Below are 23,601 nucleotides of genomic sequence, written 5' to 3'. Positions count from 1 at the left end.
TTATCTGCAACTGTCTTCTTTTGGGCATGAATTCACAGGACGCAAGGTGGCACCCAGAGGAGGACGATGGCTTCCTGGGGAGAAGTGCACATTGTCTCAGTTCAGAACCATTTGTCTCAAACCATACCCTCTTGGAAAAACCTTCTCTAGTGAGGAGCTCTAGCTTCCTGAGTGTGCAGATGTCATTTTCTTTGTCTTTGGATAACTAGAAATGTCTTAATGTTTTATTTGGTGGTTCGTCATTGTGCCATCAGCTCTGCCACACCCAGGCACTGTGTCTATTTCCAGGGGTAGGCAAAGCCGTGTAAAACTTGTTCTTTGCCCTCAAAGACCCAGATGACCCACTGATGGAAATGGGATTGTTGACCTTCTTCTTCATTATCTGAGAAGGGTAGAGGCTCTCCGCCAGTGTTATCTCGGAGGCGTTTCTAAACAGGAGACGTACTGATGGATCTTGGACCTTGATGGGAACACAGAGCTGTGAAGATGTCACAGTGCCCAGGCAAACATGGGTACTGCATCTTCAGGGATATTTAATCAATGTGTCATTCTTGAACAGGTTTCAGAGGTGATGACACGTGTCCTAGTTTGCTTCATTAGGTTTCCATATAAAATATTGGTGTACGTGTATTGGTGCTCTGCGACTTTTCTAGCTCTAGGCTTCTGAGGTTTGAGCTAGAAATGTCTTCTGGGGCTTTTGGACAATAGCCTTCTTTACCTTATGCTCATACACAGTATATATGTGTGTGCATGTGTGTGTGTATACCCTGGTTATATATGTACACTGTATGTATAAAACCTCTCTTCTAAATCCTGCTAGATTGAAAACTCCTTGAGGGACTGGGATCATATATTAAATGTCTATGATACTTTTTCTTTTGTGGTGTTTAGAAGAGTGAGAGTGACTCCCATTCATTGAAGGTTTACTCTGCCTGGCAGGGTGGCAAGCACTGTGTGTGCCTTATTTTGTTGTAAACTTCTTGAATTACGAACACTGCAAAAATAATACATGGGGGCCAGGCACAGTGGCTCATGCCTGTGATTCCAGCACTTTGGGAGGCTGAGGTGGGTGGATCACAAGGTCAGAAGATCGAGACCATCCTGGCTAACGTGGTGAAACCCGGTCTCTACTAAAAACACAAAAAATTAGCCAGGAGTGGTGGCATGGATCTGTAATCCCAGCTACTTGGGAGGCTGAGGCAGGAGAATCACTTGAACCCAGGAGGTGGAGGTTGCCGTGAGCTGAGATCGTGCCACTGACTCCAGCCTGGATGACAGGGAGACTCCGTCTCAAAAAATAAAATAAAAATAAATAAGTAAATAAGTAAATAAAATACATAGACTGAGTACGTGCTTATGATACAAAATTCAAACAAATTAGAAATAATGGCAATAATAAAACATTAAAATCTTCCTTCATGTTCCTTTCCCATTTCTCTCCCCTCCCTTAAGTAACTACTATGAATCGTCCGGTATGTATCAATTTAGTTTTAACATAGATTTATATTTATATACAGATACACACACAGAGATAATTTAAATGAGCTCCTGCTTGTCTGTATCTGTAGCTTTTTGGCTGACTGTTTAACTCAAGTACTATATTTCATCAATTTTATTTTGAGCCGTGTGAGTGGGTCACATCTGTCTCCTGTTTAGACATTTCAGTTACTCCCAAGCAATTTGGCAGTTTCCCTCACCTTCCCTTGCTTTGCTCGGCTCTTGAGCAGACACCCCTTTTGCGCTATCTCAGAAGTTCGGCTGATACACCTTCAGTTATTTGTGTGTTCCTCTTTTAAGTCTCTTAAAGCGCTGGCTCTTGCTTTGCAAGAAAATACGAAATTATAGTCATTTCTTGCAGTGAGAGATATTTGCTTCACTATTATCAGATTCATGCTGTTTCCCTACCTCTTTGTGTATACACAAATGTGTTTAATTTTTCATTTCAATGCCGCATTTTAACATCATCTTTTAAAGGACATTCTAAATAATAGGTCAGTTCAACCTGTGCAGCACCAGCCATGCGCATAACTCGATAGAAGTGATGATATACGAGCAGCTGTGAGCAAGTTTACCCGGGCATTGCCAGTGACCAATGAATCACAGCTTCCGCCCACCCCGTGCTTTTAGAAGATGCAGTTGGCCATTAGGTATGTCCTGATGTCAGAGACGTTACAACATCAAATAAATGTGTCTTCTTGGCCATCTTTCTTTCCGCTCTTATATACCTACCCATTCTTTTAAAAACAGCTTTCCGGTATGTGTACGTACTATAATTTATTTAATGCTTTCTCTGCTGGTGGATCTTATTTCTTTTTCAGAGCAGTTTATTCAGGTAGGTAGTATGCTCTACCATTGTATAGATGAGGAAACTAAAAGGTTCAGTAACTTTCCTAAACCTTCAACCAGTAAGAGATAGTTTCAGAATTGGCACGTGGGTCTGCGTGGCGTAGACTTGGTCTCCTAACCACTGGCTCTGCTGCTTTGGTATAGAATAGAAATCCAAGTCTGTATTTGTTGGGAGAAGAATCGCACCATCTACCTCGTGCTGGAGAATTCCAGCATTGCATAGGGATGTCAATATTGACTCCATGCTTATCGTGTTGGATAGAATGATTTGTTAGAGAGCCATTGGAGTAGGGGGCATCTCAAGTTGTTTTACTCAAATGGCCTGTCTGTCAGATAGAAACTGCTGTTCCCTGTGTGGAGAACATATCAGTATAGGGGTTTAAATTGGCTGTTGCAGAGACTCAATTTATTAAAATAAACAAAAATAAGAATAAACAAGTTTATTTCAGCACCATGACACTTGCCTTTGAATATATTAATGATGGAGACAATTTTCCCCCCTTTATGGGAATATTTTGTTAGAATACCCACCAAAAGCATTTCTTTTCCCCCAGCACTTCCCTCAAATAGTGCTGGGTGCCAAATAGAAGGACCCACTGTTCAAAAAGTCTGGAAATAGATTTTCCAGACAAAGATATAGCACTGATGATAATGCCTCATATCAAAAGAGAATTTAAAGTATTCTTAAAATTACTTTCTGACTCTGAGCTTTAAGCTTATGTGGTCCGTGTATGAGAGAACATTTCCTGAACTAGAGATTGATGTTCTTTATTGTGGAAGCAGAAATTTTAATGTGTTGCTCCAGAAAGAAACTAGAAATAATTGACCCCATCTTGTTGCTTCGAACTAAGGGGCTCTTGTGAGAAAGTAGGCAGTGGTGCCTTGTGAGAAAATAATGCCACAGGGCTGTAAAGTGTTAACTACAGGCAGAGCAGAGTGAACCCCAGGATTTTAAACTCACCCCTAGGGCCTTTCCAGAGACCTGAGAACTGGACTCTCCTTTTAGTGAGTCATTGTGATATCAAGAGACTGGTGATAAATTGGGTGAATTCACTGTTACCCAAATCCAACTGTGATTTTTGACAGACAAATAGCGCAGTGTGCAGACGATGTTGTCTCTGTCCTGGAGAGCAGCCACAGGGAGGGAGGGCAGGCCCTTTAGCTTACTCTGGAACAGGCCTTGGGCATCCGGGTACTGCAAGGATATGGAATTTATGAATAACTTGATTTAGAAGACTTGCAAACCCAAGGTGCCAGTCTTCCAGGTGGCAGTGGTACACTTATGTGTTTGTTGGCATAGAGAAATGAAAGCATAAAGGGTGTTTAATTTTATTGCATTAAAAATCCCTTCTCATTATTATAAGACCCAGTGAGTTTGGCTTAGGCAATGTCAGAAGTGTGTCCTCTTTGATGGCATTACTGGAACATTTTCCTTCAGCTTTAGCTTTGAATCAGAGCAGTGTTCTCCAGGCGTCGTTAAACTAATTGGACATGGCTGAAAAATGAGCCCTAGTCACACTTGTAGTTCCACAGTCAGTTGAAAAAAGCCCCTTGATTGATTTGGAAAGTTCTAAATTTAACTTGTTTTTTTTTTTATTATAAAAATAAAATTGAGGGAATTTGGGGAGGGAAAGAGTGATTAGCAACATAGGGTATTTCATCAGAGTTCAAGCTGTAAAAAATGGTTAATGCTAAGAGAAACCAGAACAGAACTAAGTAAGGTGTTTCAAAAACAGATTGATAAAAACATTGGCATAAGCTTGATTAAAAAGTATGAGACCAGCAAGTGAGCCCAGCTGGCAGGAACCTGGGGCAGCAGGATTGGAATGAGTTGGTGCTTACTACTGTAAAAGAGATAAAGTTGGAAAGAATGACTTTTACATTAAGAATATTGGGTATTAATGAAAGATAGAACTAATCTTGTAAATGTTACAGTGAAACAATAAGCATTGGTGGATCCTGTGAAGGGCAGTGGTGATATAAAGGTTTAGCATACCCAGAGTTCATTTATGTTATTCAAGTAAATGATAATGACAATACAAGAAAAGCTAACAGATGTCAAAAATATCATAGGGTTCAGTTTTTGAATAATGAGCATACCAGAACAGTCAGAGATGATACAAAATATGAATATATATAAATATATATTTTTTCAGAGAAAGGAACGCTGCCCAGAATTGAAGGGCAACGTCAGCATCTTTTGAAAGTACCCATAAAATGTGACTTGGCAACAATCTTGAACAGAAAAAATAATTCTTCTGTTTTCCTGTGTCTAAAGCTCCATGAGGCGGGATGGAGTCTGTTGTGTTTTTGATGTCTATCTTATTTGCTGTTATACTCCAGAACCTGATTCAATGCTTGGCATAGTGTTGGGCACACAGTAGGATTTCCTCTAGGTTACCTACAAGAAGGAATGGAGGGGATCACTAAAGACATGACTATGACTTTGAAAAACAGACGGAATTGGGAGAGTCAGACTAAGCTATGGTGAATGAAATTTACCTGGCCAAGCTAATTCTGCCTTTTGGTGAAAATTGCTTCTCCTTCGCTGGAGTTTAGAACAGTCTCATTGATCTGCAAAGACTTGGAAAGATCTTTACAAGATATCCCTTGGCTTAAAAAGACAAAGAAAAAGAGGCCTTTGAGAGGGCAATGTACTAGAGCAATTTTAAATCAGGTGATAAATTAGATTGACTATGAGACTAGCATGTGACATATCAAAAGGGTTTCTGACAGGCTAATGAAAACTGCTATGCATCTTAATTCCGTTTGAAGGGAGTTTACATAGTTTACTTCACAAGTAGGGGAGGTCACCAAGAGGAAATAAAGCAGGTCTGTTTTCTAAAATATCAGTATTAGGCCAGGTGCGCTGGCTTACACCTTGGGAGGCCAAGGTGGGCAGATAACCTGAGGCCAGGACTTGGAGTCCAGCCTGGCCAACATGACGAAACACTATCTCTACTAAAAATAGAAAAATTAGCTGGGCATGGTGCCACATGCCTGTAATCCCAGCTACTCGGGAGGCTGAGGCACAAGAATCGCTCGAACCTGGAAGGTAGAGGTTATAATGAGCCGAGATTGCGCCACTGCACTTCAGCCTGGGCGACAGAATGAGACTCTCTCTCAAAACAAAACAAAACAAAACAAAAACAGTGTTAAGCACATGAAATAGTAAGGAACAGTTGGTTACCTTCTGGTCTAGTTTAAAAGGAAATAAAACTTTGCTGGTCAAACCACCCTAATGATTCCAGGAAGGAAACACATCATCAGTACATATAACATTAAAGGGCAGTGGAAGGTGATATAAATATACCAACTGAAGACTAAATATAAAGCAAAATGTTACCAATTCTTTTTAAAAGAAAACACCTATCTACTCACTTTAGGACACGTGGTAAAATCCAAGAGATAATAGAGTGAAAAATTAAGGAAATAAAATCCATTATGTAAGGACTACTTTTATGGTATCATATAAGTAATTTCATAACATTAAGCATTAAAATAGATAAACAGGGTTACTGCAAATGACAAAAGGTTCATTAAACAACAAATATCTGATCATCCCACATAAAAAGACATGAAGGATTAGGAACATAATGAAAAGGGTATTGAAGATTCTCTAAGTATAAAGTTAGCTGGTGCTTGCCAAATTTTCGGAAGTTAAAATATTTAGAAAATACACAGTTCTAATGTTTTAATAAGGTCTGTGGGTATGGGGAAGTGCTCATTAGGTGCTGAGGATTGGGTGGTTTGTGCAGTGGGAATGGTGGGTGGGACTGACCAGTTCCTTGGGGAGCCCCCGGGGGCCTTTGCTACACATACCTGCTCCCTGGATCTACAGAAGTGCTCACTAATGGAAGCTATGGGGATAAAATCCTTCCTGCTAATGAGATAAGAAATTTGATTAACTTTGAGTTGGGCTTAGTGAGCCTGACACCAGTGGCTGCCCAAGAGTCGTCTGCTGGTGGGAATTTACAAGAGCAACTTTGGGCCTCTTATATGGATGGAAAGAGGATTTAAAGGTTACTGAGAAGAAGGTGTATTTTTGTTATATATTATTAAGCATTCACATTATTTGAATTATTTGATAACAGAGCTGGGCATGGTGGCTCATGCCTGTAATTCCAGCTACTAGGGAGGGTGAGACAGGAGGATCACTTGAGGCCAGGAGTGGAGACCAGCCTGGGCAACATAGCAAGACCCCCATCTCTAAAAATAAAATTCAAGATAATTATTAGAAAACATTTTCCTGGTTAAGTATAGTGTATTTTCTCTTTTAAGATTTTACCATATGGATTGTGTAGAGCTTTGCTACTCTTAATGTAGTTAACAGACCAACAGCATCAGCATCACCTGAGTCAGAATCTGCATTTTAACAAGATCCCCAAGTGATACATGTGCATATTAAAGTTTGAGGGGCGTTGATATGGTGATTAAGAATACAGGCTTTAGAGTGAGTCAGTCTGGGTTCAGATTCCAGCTCCTTGCCTTGATCTTGGCTAGGTTTCTTAAACTTTTTAAATCCATCACATCTTCGTCTGTTAATAGGTACAATAATGGTCCTTACCATGTAGAAATATTTTAAATAAGATAATGCATGTAAAACACTTTATTTTTATTTACTTACTTACTTACTTACTTACTTACTTACTTACTTACTTTGAGACGGAGTCTCACTCTGTTGCCCGGGCTGGAGTGCAGTGGTGCAATCTCGGCCCACTGCAAGCTCCGCTTCCTGGGTTCACGCCATTCTGCTGCCTTAGCCTCCCGAGTAGCTGGGACTACAGGCGCCCGCCACCACGCCTGTCTAATTTTTTTGTATTTTCAGTAGAGACGGGGTTTCACGGTGTTAGCCGGGATGGTCTCGATCTCCTAACCTCGTGATCCGCCCGCCTCGGCCTCCCAAAGTGCTGGGATTACAGGCGCGAGACACTGCGCCCAGCCACACTTTATTTATAATTGCTCACTAAGTGTTATTGATTAGTAATAGATTTATTATAAAAACTTGGACAAAAGGTAGAAACACATAACATATAGTCTATCACCGAAAGATTTTTAACACATTGATTATGTTTGATTTTAGATAGTTTTCATCATACATGGAATATAATTTTATGTCTTGCTTTTTTCACTAATGAATATAGCATAAGCATTTTCCCATGTTACACTAATCTACGAGTACAAGGAGTCTCCCATCACAGAATGCTGGGTACATTCTTTGATGTTGGCTGTAAAACGCATCTGACCCACCCAAGCCAGCAACATGCTGCCTCACAGCTTATATCCTCGTCTGTATGTAGGAGATGACATTACCTGGCCCCTCTACTTTTACATGATAGTCATGAGAATCTTAGAATCGTGTAGTATGTAAAAACAGCTAGTAAAAAGTAAAATGAGCTGGGCACGGTGGCTCGTACCTGTTATCCCAGCACTTTGGGAGGCTGAGGCAGGCGGATCACCTGAGCTCAGGAGTTTGAGCTGGGCAGCCTGGGCAGCATGGTGAAACCTCGTCACTACTAAAAATACAAAAATTAGCCAGGCACAGTGGTGTGCACCTGTAATCTCAGTCGGGAGGCTGAGACAGGAGAATCGCTTGAACCCAGGAGATGGAGGTTGCGTTGAGCTGACATCGTGCCATTGCTTTCCAGCCTGGGTAAGAGTGAGATCTTATCTAAAAAAAGAAAAAAAAAAAGTAAAATGCTGTACACATCTGTGTTAAGTGGGTGAATCTAATATGGAAAACCCTAAAAACAGAAATTACCCATTGACTCCACAATTCCACTTCTAGCACTTTAACCCAATGAAATAGTTTGCAGTGTGTACAAAAGTTTGGCAATGAGGATACTTGTATTTGTGGCAGTATCATTTATAGTGGTGAAACACTGGAGACTAACAAAATGCTCACTAGTAGGGGAGAATTATCGTGTCAGTATACTAAAATACTATGCAGACAGTAAGAAGGATGTTACTGACCTGTGTTTTCCAGTAAGGTGGCCACTGGCCACCTGGGGCTACTGAAATTTAAATTAGTTAAGTTTAAATAAAATGTAAAAATTCAGTTTCTCAGTCACACCCAGCCTATTTCAGATGCTCAGTAGCCCCATGTGGCTGGTGAGATTGGATAGCACAGATATTGAGCATTTCTGTTATTGCGGAAAGTTCTAGTGGACAGCGCTGCTGTAGAATAATTCTTCCATGGGAAGAAAATTCTTACGAAACGGATGATTCAAATTTGTAGTGTGTATGTGTGTGAGGTACAAATTGCCCCGTGGTGCCCAGCACTTCATTTCTTTGTTTTTCTATGTTCGGTCCAATCTGGCCATAGTAGTCCCCGCTCACTAAAAGCTAGATATCTGGTGTCAGCCACCTCGAAGTTTGGTGTAGGTCAATTCTTGAGGGTCCTCCTTTTCCTGTAGGCTCTCTCAGGACTCCTGGGTGCCTGGTCTGATCTTTGGTGTTACTATTGCTTTTTGTTCCAAAGTCTGTTGTTGCCCAGCCTTGGACCTCCTTTTCTTCCAATTTCTTCAGTCCACCTCTTCACATCAATTAACTACCCCCTACATTTTACAGCAGTGATATTCAAGGGTTGGGGAAGAGGAAGCCACTCTTCCCCTCCCTCATTGAGATTGATGGGAGTGTTACCTAGGGGGTGGGAAAAAGGCTGAAAACCATATTACCTGAGTACACGGTAACAACCACTGTAGACCTTGATTCATGTGCACGTATGTGCGCTGCTCTCGTCTGGTTTACAGACCCTCCTGGACACTTTGCAAGAAGGTTCTGGCGGTCACTGGACCCTCCATGCCCTGCCCCTCCTAGCAGCGTTGGGCCTCCAGGTGCTCAGGCCTTGCCACAGGGGTGAACTGACACAAATCGAGATGGTGTCAGTACCGTAGTGATCCCTGTTTCTTGTTGGCTTTTTTAGCACATGATTCTGGTTGGCTTGATGGAGAAGGAACACAGTCTCCCAGCTCACACCTTTCCCCACAGCTCAGCGCAGCCATATGCAGTGTGTGCTCTTGTTTTCTGTCTGGTCTTACTATTAATTAAGGATATGACTGTGTTTGCAGACAGTTTATCAGAGAAAGCTTCCTGTTCACTCTCTGAAACCTGGCTAGTGAATCTCCTTTTCTAGAAAAGTGTCCTCCCATCTTCAACTCCCAAAGAATTAATCCCTGACTTATTAATGGCTGCCTCTAACTTGTATTTGTTCATGTAGAACTTAACACACGATATTGCAGTTTATTTATGCTTGTTCCCTATACTTGAACGGTTATTAAGCCTAGATGATTGTAAGAGTAACTTGGGTGCTTTAAAATATATTTTTAATTACTTTAAATTATTGAATCTTCCAAATAGCATAAAAGATCTGAGAACAGCATAACAAACGCTAGTGTACCTGTCATGTAGATTTATCAGATTTTTAATATATGTCATTATAATTCAGGCTTCTCTTTTAAAAGAAAAATGTGGCTGGGTGCAGTGGCTCATGCCTATAATCCCAGCACTTTGGGAGGCTGAGTCTGGTGGATCACTTGAGGCCAGGAGTTTGAGACCAGCCTGGCCAACATGGTGAAACCCCATCTCTACTAAAAATACACAGAAAAAATTAGCCAGGCGTGGTGGGGTGCACTTGTAGTCCCTGTAGCTACTTGGGAGGCTGAGGCATGAGAATTGCTTGAACCCAGGAAGCTGAGGTTGCAGTGAGCTAAAATCTCACCATTCTACTCCAGCTTTGGTGACAGAATGAGACTCCGTCCCCTGCCAAAAAAAGAAAAATGTATTACAGATAGAGTCAAAGACTTTGCCTCATCCCATTACTCTCTCGGCCCAGAGGTCATCACTATTCTCAAATTTGCATATATCCTTTCTGTCCGTTTTTAGTCTTTTGCTACCGATGTGCATTTATATCCCTTGCATAGGATTTTAAAGTGTACATAGATGCTATCAAGTGGCCTATACTTCTGCAGCTGGCTTTTTTCATTTACCTTTATAATTTTGAGTTCCGTCCCATTTATAATTTTGAGTTCTATCCACGTTGCCACATATAGATATAGTTTATTTTAGCTGCTGCAGAATATCCTATTGTATGAATATACTACGCTTTGCTCATTCATCTCTTAACAGGATATTTAGATTATTACCATGACTAGCCACACCGCAGTGAAAATTTTTGTGCATAATAGCAGGACTTTCTCTATAATAATCCTCTTGAAGTAGAATTGCTGATCAAAGGAATTCTACTTGCACGTTTTCAACCTGAGTAGATATTGCCAACTTCTTTATAAAATGGTCTTGCCCATTTATGCTTTCATTAGTGGTTTATGAGAGCGTCTGTTTCTCTCACTTTCTTCCAACGTTTGGAATTTAGGGTTTTAAATTTGTTTCTCCAAGGTGCAAGGTGGTGACTTGCTGTGTCTTGTTTTGTTTTGTTTGTTTTTGAGACAGAGTCTCGCTCTGTCACCCAGGCTGGAGTGCAGTGGTGCGATCTCAGCTCACTGCGACCCCCGCCTCTTGGATTCAAGCAGTTCTCTGCCTCAGCCACCTGAGTAGCTGGGATTACAGGCTTGTGTTCCCATGCCTGGCTGATTTTTGTATTTTTAGTAGAAACAGAGTTTAACCATGTTGGTCAGGCTGGTCTTGAACTCCTGACCTCGTGATCCACCCACCTTGCCTCCCAAAGTGCTGGGATTACAGGCATGAGCCACCACGCCCAGCCTGCTGTGGTTTTAATTTGCCTGCCCCTGATGACTGGTCAGGGGAGTGGTGGCCTGTGGCCAGGCTTGTTCCCTCATCCCCTGTCGAGGTAGATAATGGATGGGGATTCCCAAGGCCATTCCTGACAGGCAATTAAGAGGCAGTTGTTTTATTGTTGGCATGGCATGAATGTCCAGGCCCCAGCTCTGGACTGTAGGACTGGGTGATAAGGTCTCATTCTGCTGGAGATCAGAATATTTCCCAATTGTGTGGATTCTGGTGCCCCCATGGCTCAGCATATAGAAGGCAGTGAGCCTCAGCCGTGTGCTTCTCCTCCCTGGAGGATGTCTCATTCTATGATGCTGGGACCACTCATCCAGGGTGTGCCGCTGTGAGAAGATAAGCAAAACAGTGGGGAGCCACTTCCTAGGCTCCGCTTCCAGTGGAGGTGTGGGAGAGTGATGGTTCAGAAGGCAGGTTCTTGAATCAAACAGTCTGAGGCCAGGTCCTGGCTGCGTGACCTTAGGCCAGTTACAGAGCTGCTCTGCCTCAGTGTGTTCTTTACCTGTAAAAGGAGGGTAAGGTTAATAGCAGCCTCGTGGCATTCTTGGGGAGAGTAGACAAGATCATGAATGCAGGGTGCTTAGTCCATGCTGGCATTTCAGGAGCACTCACCACATGCTTACCAGTCCATGCTGAGACTAGGGTTGAGGGCTGGGAGTGTCAATTTATCTCAAATCCCCAGTGCCTAGCCCAGTGCTGGCACTGACTGGGAACTCAGTAAATGCTTGTTGAATGAATGAATGAGTTTCTACTTAGTGACTTCTTGGTTGTGCTTTGGTTTGTACAGCAGACTATGTAAAGCTTTTGCATTTTACTCTAAGAGCAGTGAGAATGTTAAATTTTTTTTAAATGTTAAATTTTTGTGAGTACAGAGTAGGTGCATATTTACGGGGTACATGAGATGTTTTTCTACAGGCATGCAATGTTTCATAATCACATCATGGAGAATGGGGTATCCATTCCCTCAAGCATTTATCCTTTGTGTTATAAACAATCCAATTATACTCTTTTAGTTATTTTAAAATGCACAATGAGGATATTTTAAACCAGGGATGACTGTGATCCTGTTTGTTGTCTTAAAACAGAGATGAGGACTCTTGATCCTCCTGAAAATTTCAATCCTGAAATTTCTGGTCACCAATCATGAACTTGAAATTAGACTTTTGTGACTCCTTATTTTCACATTTTCACTTTAAAAAAATTATTTGCATTTTTTCCCCCTCCTTGAAATGTTCTTCCCTCTGTCTTCTTGGTCTTTTTGAAACGCATTTAAATAGTCTTTTTCCTTTTTTGTTGATTCTAAAATCCTCACGATTTTGGAGTTTGAACTTGAGCTTGTCTCCAAGGTCTAGAGGTATTCTCTTTCATGACCTAGGACATAAGCGCAGGGTCAGTGCTAAGTGAGATTCTGGAAGCAGAGTCTTTAGAATTCCGGGTATATTTTAGTTTTGCTGCTAGTTCAAACGGCTCATCTCAGTCTCATTTTGCCTCTACAGAAAGTACCTTTTTCTTCCTAAATTTTGGGTTGAAGAGGGTATACCCACCCTCTGGGGCCATCATCAGGACTAAGTGGCTGATGATCATTTTCCATATGTTGGTTCCACACTGACTTCAAAAGGGTATGAACAGCTTGCATCTGGGAGGCTCATTAAGTTTCCTGGGCTCTCTGGACCACCTCCAGTTTAATGAGTTCGTACAGTGGACTAAAGAGCCTCAAAGATTATGAAATAGAAATGCCCTTTCTCTAAGTATATTTAGGGGAGGACACACTGACTGTTCCCTTTCCTGTTTAAATGCGTTTTATTTATTTGCGAGATGGAAGAGGGAAAGCAGAATGAAAAGAAATTAAAATCTCTGTAGACTTGAGCTATTTGCATACTTAGGACACCACGACAAGGACATTTAGTGGATTCAGAACCCAACGTGGGTGGGGAACAAAACGGAGGGTAAAAAGACTGGCTTTGCAAAATAAATAACAGTGTCACTTGGAAATGGTGATCTCAGTGAAGATATGGAAATAATGTGGTAAATACTAAACCAGAAGTAGACATACCAGAAGAAGACATAATCAAAACAACACAGAGATCAGAAGTACAGAGATGTAGATGTTAATGCGAGAACAAAATAGAGTTATATGGTGACAGTCAGTCACAGCTGTGGAGGGAGGAAGGCCAGGCGACAAGGATGATGGATTTAAATGCCATTGGATTAAATTTTTAATGACCGTCCACTTGCATTGCCTGAGATTTTGGGATGAACGCATTTATGTCTGTGCGTGTATATGAAACCAACCAACAGTCCCATAGTTAGTTTTTTTGGGTAAATATAGAAATTGACCCTTCTGATCTTAAAGCTTGAAACTTACATTTTTAAAATGTGAGTTCCTTCCTCAGGAAATGATCTTCAGGTCTCTTAAAAAAAAAAGTATCAAAGAACTGAAATTCACCAGATCACCACATTCCCACAGTTAGATGTCAGAACCCCTCATTCATCAGGATTGCTTCCTTGCCCCTCCCAGTTCTGTTTTTTTTTTTTTTTTTTTAACACATTGTTACATTTCTTCCCTAAAACCTCTAGTTTTAGTTACTCAGGGAGATTGATTTGAGACTGAGTCTCGGCTTTAGCAACCGATTAAAGCCTTCTTCCTTGGCAATAATCATCATCTCAGTCATTGACTTTCTTTGCAGAAAGCAGCAGGACCTAGACCCAACTTGTGGTATTTCCGTAATGTATATACCCACATATAAACATTGCTGTTCTTTGTCCTAGGAAGAACTTCAACACTGGCCATAAGAAGTCTCCACTCTGTATGTGCTTACCATCTATTTTTAAATGACCTGTTTGGTATTATTGTCACTGGCTTTTTAAAACGATTGCTTATTGTTCACTTACTTTTAAAACAATATAGTAGATGTGGTTGGATGTGCAGAATTTTCCCCTGACCTTAAGTAGTTAAGAATTTATGAAGGAAGGGGAAACGTGCATGTAAGTCTTTGAGTAAGGTGTTGTATAGTAATGTGGTGAGTGGCAAAAGAGTGATATAGACCTAATGTTGCTGGAGTTAGAGGAGGTCCCCATTTCTTCCAGCCATGATGAATAAACAAGGCTTGGGAAGGCAGTCCTTGACGTGATGGAATACTAGGATGGCATGGGCTGGGTCCCAGAGGTGAGAAACTATACAATGTATTTGGGAAGCCATAAGTATTATAAGTTTGCTGGAGTCTTGAGCAATGGAAGATAAAACTAGAAAGAGGGCATTATCTACTAGGAACATTCCTACTACTAACCATGTTCCCAATTATTTGGTGCTTACTGTGTCCCAGGCACTGGGGAAAGTGCTTTACCCACTAGATTTTTTTGAATCCCCTCAAGATCACTATGAGATCAAGACTGTCGTGATCATGATTTGACCCAGTAGGAGACCGAGGTTCAGAGAAATTGAACAACTTGCTGGGACTTGGGTGAGAGCGAGGCTGTGAGTCCTGGGCTTTTCCAGCTCCACAGTCTTGCTTGGTGGATGGGGTGGTGATGAGGCCACAGAGACTCAGCTGAGGGCTCGGGGTTTGGACTTTGGGACGTAGGCACTGGGAAGCCTTTCCGCTTGCTCAGGGCTCTGTTTGGAAAGCCTGGAGTTAGCCTCTACTTTGGAGGTTGTGGTCTGAGTGTAACCAGGGCCTGGTCTAGGCTAACGGATGCAACCTAGAGGGAAGAAAGCCCAGATTTGGACACCACTGAGGGAGTGGTTTCACTTGAATGGTGAGAGTAGAAGCTGGGTTTGTAAATTAGGTTTGGGGCTGGGTGTGGTGGCTCATGCCTGTAATACTAGCACTTGGGGAGGCTGAGGTGGGAGGATCACTTGAGCCCTGGAGTTCAAGACCAGCTTGGGCAACATGGTGAAACCCTTTCTCTACAAAAAGTACAAAAATTAGGTGGGCGTGCTGGTGCACAACTGTAGTGCCAGCTACTCAGAAACTTGAGGTAGGAAGATAACTTGAACCCAGGAAGTTGAGGCTGCAGTGAGCTGTGATTATGCCACTACACTTCAACCTGGGCAAGAGAGCAAGACTCTTGTCTCAAAAAAAAAAAAAAAAAAGTGTTGAGTTGAGCTGGGGCGGAAGTGGAGGCAGCCAACTGAAACTGATTAGTATAATAACCACAATTCCCAGGCTTAGATATTATGGACCAGCAAAATAATGAAAAAAAAGAAAAAAACAAAAGCTTGGGCTCCTGATGTTGAGTCACCCGCTTTTATTTGATCAGATGAGAGCAATGAAAACAAAATCACTCTCTGATTATCCCATCATTATTTTATGACATAAATTATGTTTTAATACAAAAATGTTGCAGTGGCTCATCAGAGTAAAGGATGGTACTGTAAGTGGAATAAGTTCAATTCTAAGAAGAGCTAGCTACAATTGTGCCTTCATTTTCTACTTTTCTTGCTAACCAGTGAACCCTTTGTCATGGACCAGGGTGTTCTTTAACATACATTTGGGAACTGCTGCTAGAGACTGTTCTATTCAGAGGCTTGACAGGGAGGGAGCAGGCTCCAGGGTTGTGGCTGGGGGCCATGGGAGGGTGTAAGTAATTTGTTTTCAGGTATGTCGGTATTTAGGATTTCAGGAAGGGTTTTCTAAAGCAGGAAGACCTCACTGTGTGCCGAGAAACTGGGGAGGCCTTTGTGAAGATAGGAATGGGTAAAAAATTCTGGAGAGAGGAGGGAGGAAGCCAAAACGAGATGGAGGAATAACATTTATTTAGCATCTGCCAGGCATGCCTTCAGAGAGAGGTCTGTCTCATTTAATGCTCATAAATAGTCTTTGTGGTCAGAGACACACTGTTTTTTTAAAGAATAGTGTGAGGGTTTATTCAATTTAAAAAATTCGCTTTTTGAAATCAGAGGAAAAGAAGAAAATCCAACAGTAAAAAAGCCATTAATCATTAACAGGTTTCATTCATTAAGATGACATAAACAATTTATCAGATACCTTTATGACCAACATTATTTTATAGCAGATCCTGACCGTTATTAACTTTTGGATCTGTGAAGCTGGGCTCTGCTGCCAAGGCATGTTACTACTGACCTACTGAATTCTCTTACCCTTTTATCACGTAAAATGTTCTCTAATGTAAATTTTTCATTCTTTGTTAGTGACGTATGACGGAGAAGGGTACTCTACCTGTAATTTGTCTTTGGACAAGAAAAAATGCTTTTATTTAAAAATGTAGGCCAGGTGCAGTGGCTCATGCCTGTAATCCCAGGACTTTGGGAAGCCGAGGTGGGTGGATTAGAGGTCAGGAGTTTGAGACCAGCCTGGCCAATATGGTGAAACCCCATCTCTACTAAAAATACAAAAGTTAGCCGGGTGTGGTGGTACGCACCTGTAGTCCCAGCTACTCGGGAGACTGAGGCAGAAGAATTGCTTGAACCCGGGAGGTGAAGGCTGCAGTGAGCCGAGATTGTGCCACTGCACTCCAGCCTGGGTGATGGAGTGAGACTCCGTCCCCCACCCCCCCCCAAAAAAATGCAGCATTCTTTTCCTTTAAAAATGTGTACATAAAAATGATTTGGATAAAGTATGATGAAATAATAGGAAACAAGGCCAAATTCTGATAAAATCAAGGGAAATTGGTGAGGCTTGGAGCATCACACCAGTCAGAACGTGGCCACAAGAGGGACAGGGCAAGTAGATGGAGAACAGCCATGTCAAGTTTTCCTTGAACCTTCTCCATCCAGCATTTTTGTTCTGCAAGTTAACAACCAGCTCAAAGATGTCCAAGTTATATACGGTCTTACTTTTACCCACTTCATGTAATGGTGAAACCATTTATTTAGTAAATGCAATGTCAGAAAGGGTATATATATTAGGAGACCTACTTCCACAAAGGGGCTGGGAACTCTTTTTCAGAAATAGCCTCATATAACCTAGGAAGTACTGTGGAATTCCAGGCACATTTTCTTGTAAACTGTTACTTGAATTCAAAACCAAATTCCATTCCTTTCTACATACAGTGAGTCCCTGGGATCCTTGGTGGGGAGTCTACAACAGCAACCTTCTAATCCATAAGGCCAAGCCAAGGACTGTTTCCCTTTTTCTTCCTTTAGTTCAGAGGCTCATGCTGTCCCGAGGTAAAGCCTGAAGACCTTGCACTCTTTCCTCCTACCAGGCATTTGGTGTTTCCTGACCCCGTGTGGTCCCGGAGAGCCCAGGGTCACCATGATGGAAGTCTTCCTGCAGGGACTGGGCCTGCTGGGTTTCTCTTAGTTCCCTTTCCAGTGCAGCTGTCTTGGACTTTTCCAAATTCAGCTGCTGCTAGAGCTCTTCTGCTTTCCCCAGGAGGGCCAGGGCCAGTTTCTGAACAGAGCTGCTGCGGAAGGTCTCTCTCCTGGATCAGGGTGGATCATGTGCTTGAGCAGACTGTGAAAGTCTTCTGAGAGCTCCTGAGGAATGTCTGGGAAGTTACTCTCATGGTTATGGTGCCGTGCAGCACTGTTGATGGGTAATGTCCCTGCTCCTTCAGCCATTGCAGTGATTAATCCCAAGGCAAATAGGTCTACTTTGGGAAGGTACTAATCATCTTCTTGCAAAATCTCATTTGCTAGGAAGCAACTATCTCCTCCTTTCACTTTGAGTTTGCTTAGTGATGTCACATGGCCTAGGTTACCAATTTTGTATATCACACGGGCAGAGAGAAACTAATCAGCTTCATTTTCAACTTCTGTGACTCCAGAGGAGTCACTTCGCATCTGGTGACAAAGGAAGGTCTTAGTAGGTTTGATGTCCGGGTGCACCATGCCAGAATTCAAGGGAAATCTGTAGAAGGATGTCCTTGAGATTTGGCTCTTGGAAATGATTGGTAGACTTAGTGTTTTCAGATATAGCAGCCTGCAAGCTCCTGCCATTGCAGTACTCATTCTGAATGATCATATGGTCATCTTCTGCCCGTGAGGAGTAGCATTGTACCAGGTGGGGTGATGTCCAAACACTGCATGAGCATAAACTTCACTCAAAGCCAAATTCTCGGGTGAAATCCTGCAAAAGTTTTCATATAGTGTTTTACTGCATGAACACTTCTATCCAGGCTTTTAATGCACTTGTAGACCGTACCAAATTCTCCAACCCCAATTTTTTCTACCTCTGAGCATTCTTTCTTATAGCAGGAAGCCATGTTGGTTTCTCATAGAACGCATGTCTCAGCAGGCAGCCCTTGTTCTTCCTTGCCTTCCTCTGGACGAGCTTCCTCAAGATCATCTCGAATTTTCCTCTTGACACTGGATTGAAGGAATAATTTCCTTTAGGACTTTGGAGTGAAGGGATTAGTATTGACCAGAGCCAGTGAGGTAATCTCATCCTTGGGAGGAGTAGATGTGAGCGTCAAATGCTTAGAGCCTCTGGAGGGAAGCTTCGCCGTTGAAGAAATAACCTCTGGCTCAGCAGGCTTTTGGGAGTAGAGGGGCTGGCACCATGTGGCAGCTTGCTCCTGTTGCCTGGTTGGCCTGGTGTCTCAGGACATTTGAGAAGGTGTGACCCTGGAGTCCTCAAAATCTGATCTGCATTTTCTTTGTCTTTTTCCCGAGGTGTGCTGAGTTCATGCATGTTACTGAGAGGAGCCCTGGGCAATGTAAGCGTTGTCTCTGAATCCTGCACTTCACTCTTCTCTGGGGTCTGGCTCTGGGCCTCCCTGCTTCCTTGTGCTTTCTTTTGCCCTTCGTTCTGAGTCTCTTCTTCACAACAGGAAAAGCTTAATTTCTGCCTCAGTTCTTTGTTAGTATTTCTGTCATCCGTCTCAGCCAAAAAGCTTTATAACACAGGTAAGATCTATTGCAAGAGAACACCGTGATTCTGCAGAAAGAGGAGAAAATTATTTAACCTGGCAGGTTTCACAACTCTAGCCTGCCTTTCCCTCCACCAGCTAACAGCTAGCTGTTTCAGATGGATAAATTCCTCACGTGCGGCCTCGTCATTTGGTAACTGGCAGATGGGACTCTGTTGTCTACAGATCTGTTTATGAACAGTCCTTTCCTAAGTGCATATGGTGTGCGTACCAAGTCCCCGGCTCAGAGTCACGATTTTATACACAGGTTCCAGCCGTGGGATCCACATGCCTTAGACTGGGGGCCACTTCCCCCTCCGGACACCGAAGCTCAGAGAGAGGAAAGAAATCCCTGATATTCCAGATGCAGCCAGGATTTGAACCCAAGCCTCTGTCTTCTCAGTCGAGGTCCTTCTCACTTCATGTCCATGGAGGCTTCTCTGCTCACGTCGGTGTGAACCCCAAGGGGCTTCCCCTGGAAACTCATAATAGAATCTTTGAATAGCTGCCCAAGAACAGATTTCAGATTTTTAGCCATTTTCCTCTTTTAATGGAAGCTCTGACTGACTAGTTGGTTAATGGGTCCCAGGTTCTCCCAAGTCACTTAACTTCCTAATTTTCAAGCATTATCCATGGAGAAAATCCACTCTGCAGAAGCTTATGACTTAATGAGCTCAGTCAAAGTCAATCTGAAGTTGCGGGTAGCAGCTTTGATCATTGTGATAGGCGTTTTGGTTTCCACCGAGCAGGGAATGGGAAAAAGCTTTGCCCATGATTTATTAATCACGGCCTTGGCTGAGCTGTCTCGCCTGACTCTCCTGGGAAGCCCCAGCGTTGAGGTTGCTCAGGATTCAACCTCAGCATGGGCTTTAGGTGTCCATAGGCCCTGTGTTACCTTGTTTCTGGAAGGCTTTGCTGAGCTGGAATGCAGCCAGATGTTGGAACCAGGGGTGCACACCTTGAGCAAACTCCTCTCTGCTTTCAAGCAGCCCTAGAGGCCCCTTATTGGCAGAACCAACTCCTCCAGGGAAGAGGCGTGTGGGACCCACGTGCGTACATGGAGTTTTTTTCAGAGATCCACCGATAAAATATTTACATCAGTGACTTGGTACCAAGTCCTGCTTTGTTTATTTTAAAGTCTTAATACAGCATTAGCCATGAGGATACCGGCTTGTTTGCTTTTGGTTTCTTGCTTGTGGTTTTTGTTTTTATGAGGAGCAAAGAAGCTAGGCCTGATCTGGGAAAGTAGCCTGCTGTGTATTAGCCACACACTGGAACAGAAAAACCGTTCTGTGTGGAGTGCTTGCTGTGTGCCCCGGGTACTGTCCTTAGTGCTTTTAGGTCATTATTTCTTTAATCCTCTCAAAATCATCCAGGTAAGTGTCGCAGGTTAAATTGTGTCCCCTGAAAAGATGCACTGAAGCCCTAAACCCTGGTACTTGTGAATGCCATCCGGTTTGCAAATGGCGTCTTGACGTATATAATTCGTTAAGACACACTTCTGTTGGACGGGGGTGGGTCCTCATTCCCATGACTGGTGTCTTTGTAGTAAGAGGGGGCACACAGTCACTCACAGAGGGAAGATGGCCTTGTGAAGACAGAGGCAGACATTGGAGCATGTAGGTGCAAGGCCAAGGTGCGGAATGCCAAGGATTGCCAACAACCTCCCTCCAGAAGCCAGGCAAGGAAGGATTCCGCCCTGGAGTTTTCAGAGGAAGCATGGCCCTGCCAACACCTTGAACTCCTAGCCTCTAGAATTGTGAAATAACATATTTTTGTTGTTTTAAGCCACTCAGTTCATGGTGATTAATTATGGCAGCCCTTGGAATTAGTATAGTTAGAATTACGTAGAAGAATATTAACCCCATTTTAAAGATGAGCACATCAAGGCTCAGAGGTGTTAAGCATCTTGCCCCAGATCACTCAGTTCATAAGTGGAGACAGACAAATCAGGTCTTGCATAATGCTGCTGCCAAGTCCATGCATTCGTTTTCACTGTGGAGCCAGCAAGGTGGTAACTTTCTAATGCTGGATATCTAGGACACCTTAATGAGCAGTTTAGTCTCAAAGGGAGGTCGCCCAGTCGTGGTTTAGATCTGCTTCTAATCCTGGATTCTAAGATTCCGTGATTGACTCTGGGGGAACCTTTACTTTTACAGAGAGGATACAGGCCTGGTATTTTCTGTCCAGGGGATCTAAATGTGGGGTGGAGTGATGCCATCTCTCCCTGCTCTTCAGCTAGGCCTGTGGGTCATCAAGGACCCAGCCTGTTCTGCAAAGAGTTTAGACAGTTTGCCCAAAGTCCATCTGTAGTTGGAAGAAGCATGACTGGAAGGGAGATAACGAAAGGGTGCCATTTCTTCCTGATCTCTTTAATTCTGCCTGTACCCTTACCCCCATCTGAACCCCCACCCCTCCCTACACTTCCTCTCCATTTGGGGGAGAGAGTAGTGGCAGGGGTCATGTTTTGGAAAGGGTATTATTTCAAGGGTATTGGAACCCCTGTGAAAGATTTTATTGAGGGGAGTGACATGACCTGTTGGATACTGTGATGGGCTGACTTGCGTCCCCAAAACTCATATGTTGATCCCTGACCCTCAGTACTTCAGAAGGCGACTGTATTTGGAGACAGGGTCTTTAAAGAGGTAATGAAGTTACCTGTTAGGTAGGCTGTTAGAATAGGCTCTAGCCCAGTTTGATGTATGTCCTTGTAAGAGGAGGAGTTTTAGACACACAAACACCAGGCACGCACGTGCGCAGGGGAAGGACCATGTACAGACACAGTGAGAAGGTGGCCATCTGCAAACCAAGGAGACTTCTTGAGAAGCCACACCTGCTGACTCCTTGAACTTGGACTTCCAGCCTCCAGAACTACGTCTGTCATTCAAACCCCTCAGTCAGTGGCATCATGTGATGGCAGTCCCAGAGAACAATTACAGAACCAAAAAGATGAATTGAGCCTTGGCGGGGAATGGATGGGGGAGTGATATTGTGGGTATTCAGAATAGCTGGGAACTCACAGGAAAGAGAGGAAGGTGGTGTGTACCAGGGAGATCTACAGAGGTGGGAGGAAGGGGACAGATTACAGAACTGTGTAGGAGCCTTAAAACTGATTATTGGGGTGGGGAAGGTGTGGTGGAAAGAATCTAGGAAGATCCCAGTATTCTATCTGAATGGATGGTGGCTCCATTCACTGGTTTATGGGAACACTGAAGGAGCTGCCGTTTTGGGGGAGGAGTCCCAGTTGTCAGTGAGATGTCCTCTGGCAACTGATTTTTGTATCTGGAGCTCAAACAAGAGATCTGGGCAGGGATGCAGATTTGGAAAGCACTGGCATCTAGATGACCACTCAGCTGTGGGTACCAATGAGGAGAAGGAGATGAGAACTTGTTAAGCACAAAACTCTGAAACCCCAGAGTTTCACAGAAAACCCAGTTTTGCAGAAACTAGCTCTTAAGGGAAGGCACCAGCGTAGGAGAATAAGAAGGGGAATCACCAGACCACTGTGCTGAGAAACTGAGGGAAAGACTGTTTCAGGATGGCAGTTCAAGACATGGACCAGGGTAGAGACAAAGATTTAGGAGTTATCGGCATGGAGATGTTGGGGCGTTCATCAGTGAGAATCTTAAATGGGGAAGAGCAGAGGACCAGAGAAACCACAATAGCTTAAACTTTTTTTTTTAATCGTTTATTTTCAATTGGTAATAGATATAATGGTATAAAATTTGAAAGAGAATTTCTCACCCCTCAGCCTCACTGCAGTTTACCAGTTCTCCAGGCCAGAGGAAACCAGCCCTCAGATTCTTGTGTGCTACTTCAGAGGTAGCTGTTTACATGCAAGAATGTATATATGTCGGTATGTCTGAACAGATAGATAGTCTGAATTTAATTTCTTTGCAGAAACTGTAGCATACCATCATCCTATTCTACAAATTGTATGTATTTATTGATTTGAATTTTATTGTTTGAAAAAGAAGTGCAACCATATGGTTCAACATTTAAAAGGTATAAAAGAGGCCAGGTGTGGTGGCTCACGCCTGTAATCCTAGCACTTTGGGAGGCTGAGTCAGAGGGACTGCTTGAGCTCAGGAGTTCAAAACCAGCCTGGGGAACATGGTGAAACCCCGTCTCTACTGAAAATACAAAAAATTAGCCAGGCGTGGTGGTGTGCGCCTGTAATCCCAGCTACTTGAGAGGCTGAGACAGGAGAATCACTTGAACCCAGGAGGCGGAGGTTGCAGTGAGCCGAGATTGCACCATTGCACTCCAGCCTGGGCAACAGAGTGAGACTCTGTCTCAAAATAAAAATAAAAATAAAAATAAAAATAAATAAATAAATAAATAAGCATGTAAAAGCTGTCCTTTTGACCTGACCCCAGCCGCCCTGGTCTCCTCCCTGGACGCACCTCAGTTTTGTTTTGTTTTGATTATTGTTGTTGGTGTTTACTTAATATATTTCAGAGATCTCTCTTTCTGAATGGAAAGAGATTCCTTGTTCTGTGTGTATGGTTCATGGTATTCTGTTACATGGATGCACTATAAATTATTTCATTATAAGCTCCTGTTGGTAGACAGGTTGATTGACATCTTTGCTGTGACAAACAGTGTTACATTGGATAGTCTTATACATATGTCATTCTAAATACCTGTAGAAATGGAATTGTTGAGTTGAAGAGTCAA

The 23,601-nt window shown here is 42.9% G+C and overlaps 1 protein-coding gene across 3 annotated transcripts in view; it reads left to right on the top strand.

Moving 5' to 3' along the window:
* Window positions 1-23,601, top strand: part of LDLRAD3 (low density lipoprotein receptor class A domain containing 3) — a 291,981-nt gene that overhangs the window by 5,660 nt on the left and 262,720 nt on the right. Inside the window, exon 1 of one of the 3 annotated variants that reach the window (XM_030917619.1) lies at window positions 13,895-13,913. The exons of the other annotated variants lie outside the window; for them this stretch is intronic. The gene's annotated coding sequence lies outside the window, so the exon portion shown is untranslated. Of the gene's footprint in view, window positions 1-13,894; window positions 13,914-23,601 lie in introns of those variants that run through there. 3 annotated transcript variants of the gene reach the window in all.

The sequence above is a fragment of the Rhinopithecus roxellana genome, chromosome 15, assembly GCF_007565055.1.
Source record: "Rhinopithecus roxellana isolate Shanxi Qingling chromosome 15, ASM756505v1, whole genome shotgun sequence".
NCBI lineage: Eukaryota > Metazoa > Chordata > Mammalia > Primates > Cercopithecidae > Rhinopithecus > Rhinopithecus roxellana.
This window is presented reverse-complemented; position numbering and strand designations above follow the sequence as displayed.